The following is a 6,000-nucleotide window of genomic DNA, read 5'->3' on the forward strand; positions in this document are numbered from 1 at the left end:
CCTTTACAAAGCCCTGGCATGAACCTGGTGTCTGGTCTTCCGAGCCCTCCTCTCTCTGGGGCTCGGCCAGACCGGGCCGGATCCCTGGGTGCAGGCGGCTGCAGCCGGCGCTGACCGCAGAGCCGCGCGGCCAGCCGAAACCACGGTCTCTGCGTGGCGACAAACTCTGCCCCGTCCTAGGTGCCCACAACCTCGGGGTTGTGTTCCGTGGGCTCGGCAGGGAGGCACAGGCTGCTCCTGGCCACGCCCACTAGCCCCCAACGCTTCACTTGGACACTCGGGCAGAGGGGCCACCTTGTCCCCCAACACCCGATGGGCGGTGGTCAGCGCCCAGCCCATGGGCACTGGCGAGGGAGGGCTCGGTCACGGCCTGTGTGGGCTCCGTGTCTCCCCCTCCTTGGGGGCTGTCCCCGGCTTGTCCTGTGCAGCCTGGTAAAGAGTGGAGATTCAGTTCTCAGAATTCCAGAAGCCCCAGCGAGGGCCTCTGGCTGTGGCGCCCACGCCGACGGCAGAAGAACAAGACGGGGTAGGGGGGCAGGGGGCACTGGATTCGCTTCTGCCATAAGTTTGCTCTCTGATGTCATCGGAGGCCACCGCGGAGGGGACAGCCTCATGCCCGCGGCCCCTCTGGCAGGCGTAGGGGATTTCGTTTGCACAGTCAGACCACAGCCATGGGGTCGGGCAGGGTGGGAGACGGAGGAGGGAGCGGGGCCCTTCCTTCAAACTCCAGGCCTGGCTGGTGCCGCGGCTCACTAGGCTAATCCTAGGCACCCCGGGTTCTAGTCCCGGTTGGGGCACCGGATTCTGTCCCGGTTGCTCCTCTTCCGGTCCAGCTCTCTGCTGTGGCCCGGGAAGGCAGTGGAGGATGGCGCAAGTGCTTGGGCCCTGCACCTGCATGGGAAACCAGGAGAAGCACCTGGCTCCTGACTACGGATCGGTGCAGCGCCGGCCCTAGCGGCCATTTGGGGGGTGAGCCAATGAAAAGGAAGACATTTCTGTCTCTCTCTGTCTCTCTCACTGTCTAAATCTGCCCGTCAAAAACAACAACAAAAAAAACCCTCCAGGACTGAGCTCTGGCTCCTCCAGTCGTGCCCCTGGCCCTGGGTCCTCACAGGCAGGGAGGGGAAGGGAGGGGGCAGGGGAAGCTCTGCCTACGTTCCCTGTACCTATGGGGGGCTGACCACAGGGGGCTGACCATGGGGTACTGACCGCAGGGTTCTGACCATGGTGAGCTGACCATGGGGGCTGACCACGGGGGGCTGACCATGGTGGGCTGACCACGGGGGGCTGACCACTGGGACATCTGTGCAGCCGGGGCGCAGGCATTGATCCTTGCATCGCCCCCATCACGGTCCCAAGATACAGGAGCTTCCGCCTCCAGCTGTGGGCACCTGGCCGCAGAGAGAACACGGGACTCACCGCGTGTGCTTGGCCAGCATGGGAGGAGTCGCGACAGGAAGCCAGCCACGTGCACCGTGAGTCTCCCAGCGGGGCTCAGACCGCGGAAGGCTGCCGACGCCCAGCAGGGGGGCTGCGACCCCACAAGGCAGAGGCAACCCCAGGCCATCACCGAGTGCTTAGAGAGAGAGAAGGGGGTCAGAGAGAGGTGGCGACACCGCAGCAGGAGCGGCGTGTGTGCGGGGTGGGGGAGAGGGTGGCGGGGCCACAGCCCAAGGAGGGCAGGTGGCCCCTGGGTGCGGGAAGCGCCACGCACGGGGACTGATGACATCATGCAACACGTGTGTGCCCGTGTGTCCCGGCAGCCACAGGAAGCCGCCTCACGTGCCCATCAGCCAAAGCTGCTCCCGACGGTCCGGAACCTTCTGTCACACAGAGCGCATCCCTGTGGGTGGCAGTGGACTCTCACCACTGAGGTCCCAAGGGTGCCGGCTGGGCTGGGCGTGGGAGGGCGAAGGGTCACAGAACTGGGCAGTGCTCGCGTGGCCTGGCCTGGCGACCCCTGGGTGCCCCCCCCCCCCGTGCACCTGCAGCCAGCTCCATCCCCCGCTGCGGCCGAGCCACTCTGGATCCACCCAGCAAACGCCCCTTTTGCCTGGGTCAGCTGCAGTTGACTTCGTGGTTGCTGCAGGGGTGTGGGACGTGCAGGGCTTGGGGGTGTCTCCCTGGGGGACTGACCCCCTGCCCGCCTCACTCGGCTTCCAGCCTCCCAGGGTGGACAGCTGAGTGACAGGAGCTGCCACCTGCCCTTGCCCGACTTGTGGGCTCACGCAGCACACACCTGCCCCCGGCTCCACACTGAGACCGCTCGGTGTCCTGGCAGCCCAGACCTCAGGGCCGGGGACGGCTGGGCAGGCTGGACGGACAGAGGCTCCCTGCCCGGCCAGGGCTGGGTGGGGGACGCTTCCTGCCTGCCCCGGGACCTGGCCAGCGTCTCCTGCTCTGGTCCATCTCTGCTGTCCCAGAACCAGTCCATCAGCATCCCCATTACACAGATGCCGGCCGGGCTGGCTCCTTCTCACCCACTAGCGCGGGGCCCAGAGTGCAGACCGCGCCTCGCTGATCCCCGAGCCTGTGTACAGTCCCCGGACCCTCGCCCCAGAGGCCCCGAGGCCGCTCCAGAGCCGCATCTGCCTGGCGCGGGTGCCTGGGGAGGGCCAGCCACGGGCAGGGGGCTCAGCTCCGGCCGCTGCAGCCATCTGGGGAGTGAACCAGCAGATGGAAAATCTCTATCTCTCTCTCTCTCTGTCTCAAATAAAAAATTAAATATTTAAAAAATAAAAGAAGAAAAATTGTATAATATTTTTAAGGATTTATTTTATTTGAAAAGTAGTTAGAGAGAGAGAGAGAAAGAGAGAGAGAGAGAGAGATCTTCCATCCGCTGATTCACTCCCCAGATGGTCTTTTTTTTTTTTTTTTTTGACAGGCAGAGTGGACAGTGAGAGAGAGAGAGAGACAGAGAGAAAGGTCTTCCTTTGCCGTTGGTTCACCCTCCAGTGGTCGCCGCGGCCAGCGCGCTGCGGCCGGCGCACCACGCTGATCCGATGGCAGGAGCCAGGTGCTTCTCCTGGTCTCCCATGGGGTGCAGGGCCCAAGCACCTGGGCCATCCTCCACTGCACTCCCTGGCCACAGCAGAGAGCTGGCCTGGAAGAGGGGCACCGGGACAGAACCGGCGCCCCGACCGGGACTAGAACCCGGTGTGCCGGCGCCGCAAGGCAGAGGATTAGCCTAGTGAGCCGCGGTGCCGGCCTCCCAGATGGTCCTACCAGCTGGGGCTGGACCAGACTGAAGCCAGGAGCCAGGAGCTTCTCCCAGGTCTCCCACACAGGTGCAGGGCCCAAGCACTCGGGGCATCGTCCACTGCCTTCCCAGGCCACAGCCGAGAGCTGGGTGGGAAGTGGCCGCAGCGCCAGTGCCCGCGGTGACGGATGTCGGCAGCGTCTCTCAGTGACTGGCTCTGGGCAGACCTGCGCACGTCGACCCGCGTGACCTCACCGGCGTGGTGACGGAACTGCCCCTCCCCCCAGCAACAGCACAGCACACATTCTGAAGCACACACCGAGTGCTGCCGAATCCGGGCCGTGTCCGGGGGGGGGTGCGGGGGCGTCAAGGCTTCTCAGCGTGTCAGGAAGCATTCCAGCCCAGCGTGCTCCCCGGCCAGAACGGAGTCCAGTTAGGCACCAATGAGAGAAAGCGAGCTGGAAAAATCCTCAGATACTTGGGAACTGAGTGACCTGCTCCGTAGCCCAAGGTGTAGACAGACCGTGTGGGGCCTGCGCTGTGGCACAGCGGGCTAACGCCCTGGCCTGAAGCGCCGGCATCCCATATGGGTGCCGGTTCTACTCCCGGCTGCTCCACTTCCGATCCGGCTCTCTGCTGTGGCCTGGGAAAGCAGTGGAGGATGCCCCAAGTGCTTGGGTCCCTGCACCCTCGTGGGAGACCAGGAAGAAGCTCCGGGCTCCTGGCTTCAGATTGGCGCAGCTCCGACCATTGCAGCCAGTTGGGGAGTGAACCATCGGACGGAAGCCCCTCTCTCTCTCTCTCTCTCTCTCTCTCTCTCTCTCTCTCTGTCTCTCTTCTCTCTGTGTAACTCTGACTTTCAAATAAATAAATAAATCTTCAAAAATTAAAAAAAAAAAAAAGACAGAGGTGTGCACTGGAGAGGACTGGACTCTATGCAGACGCAGCTGTAGCCGGGAAAGCCCGGGAGATGCGGTGCGGGCGGCCCCACGTGATGCAGCTCTCGCTCCGGGAACCCAGGAGAGCAGCCCCGAACGGGAGCGAAGAAGAAGGGAAGTGACGGAGGTGGGGGTGGACGGCAATAAAGCAGAGGACAGAAGACACAGCCGAGAACCCTGTGTCCTGCCCCACGGCCGGAGAAAAGGAGCCGATGACCGAGGTAAGAAGTAAGAGCCGGGGTGGGGGCGGCGGGGCGACCGCGCAAGGTGGAAGCAAGACGAGTCTCACTTCTACGCTTGGCTGCAGTGGGCGGGTTCCTCGAGAGACCCACATCAACGGAGGGGCTCGCCCAAAAAGGAGATGACCCACAGTGTCCCGGATTCTCGGAAGAAGCGCAAACCTGACCCTGGAGGAGCTCCAGGCTCACAGGGTCTCCCTGGTGACCCACGCCGCGTTCCCAAGGGAGAAATCAGAGCCGCTGTGCCCCTAAGCTTTTCAGAACACTGAAGGGAAGGGGCTTTGTGCACCGTCCTCAATCGAGCAGGGGCCGCCTAACCTCAAACCAGACAAACCCCACCCCCGGGGAGAAAGCCCGGGGCTGGTGCTCCCCGTGGAAAAGTCTCAGTGAGCTGCCCACGGCCAAGCCTGGCGATGCCCAAGCAGAATGAGCCGCAGGCGCCGGCGTCGCGCGCGCTGCAGTGCAGGGTGGCTTAGCACGCGGGGGCAGACACCATGCCCAGCACCGACGGGGCCCCGACGCCGAGAGAGCCGCCCCCAAATCCAGCACCCACTGCCAGGGAGAGGTCTCAGCGAACCGAGAGTCGGAGGAGGGCGTCTTCCAAAGACCTCACAGCCGCCATCGTAGCCAACAGCGAAAGACGGAATGGGGCAGGGAGGGGGGCATCGTCTCTCACCACCTGTATTTAGACTCCTGCTGTGGAGATCCCTGTCAGTGCAGGAACGGGTGCAAGGGGGGAGGGAGAGAGGGGGAGGGAATGGGAAGGGGGAGGGGAGAGGGGAAGGGAGGGGGAAGGGGAGGGGAGGGGGAAATTTCATTGCTTTTCTGTTTAATGTAATAAAGTGTAACTGAAATAAAAAACATTCACAATTGATCAGAAAGGAGGGACGAGGACAGAGCCCCCCGACAGCCTCCCTGGGGTGGAGCCTCCTTGGAGTCTGGTCTCAGGGTGGGGGCCGGCCTCGGGCGCCCCGACTCACAGAGAGGAGCCACAGGTCCCGGGGCCAGGGCGCAGGGGGTGCTCAGGCCACAGGGCGCCGTGTCCCCGGGGTGTGCACGGGGCCGTGCTTGGGGAGGGAGCGGCCACTGTCGTGGGGGACGGGGGACCTGGCCCATAGCGTCGCACAGCAGGTTCGGCAGGGCGGCCAGCAGCCTCCCCAGGTGGAGCCCAGCGGAGCCTGCTCCGTGGGAACCAAGCTGCTCGCCTGGGTTCCGGGACGCAGGGCACCGGGGCCAGCCTGTGCTGCCAGCCCCCGGTAGCCAGAGGCCAAGCCTGCTGGGCACTCGGCCTGGCCACTTCCCAGCAGCCGCTTTCCCGGAAGCCGGCGTGGGAAGAGCCCACGGGACCCGCTGTCCCAGCGGCAGGCACATGGTGTACCAACCGGGCCACCGGGGCTCGGGGACACAGGTCCCAGAAGCCACCAGGAAGCGGCCAGGCTTCTGGGGTGGGGGCCGGTCAGGGACAAGGCAGCAGGGTGGGCCACCAGACCCAGCTACCTGCTCTCTCCTCCCCTCCCTGGTCCCTCCTGGACGGGGCAGCGCCTGCACTGAGCCCCGAGGACACGGGACCCCCTCCCCGCCTTCTCTCCCCGACAGCTCCCCGTGAGCAAACCCCGCGCTGGCC

The sequence above is a fragment of the Oryctolagus cuniculus genome, chromosome 1 (genome assembly GCF_051225735.1).
Source record: "Oryctolagus cuniculus isolate XC-2025 breed Fujian yellow rabbit chromosome 1, ASM5122573v1, whole genome shotgun sequence".
NCBI lineage: Eukaryota > Metazoa > Chordata > Mammalia > Lagomorpha > Leporidae > Oryctolagus > Oryctolagus cuniculus.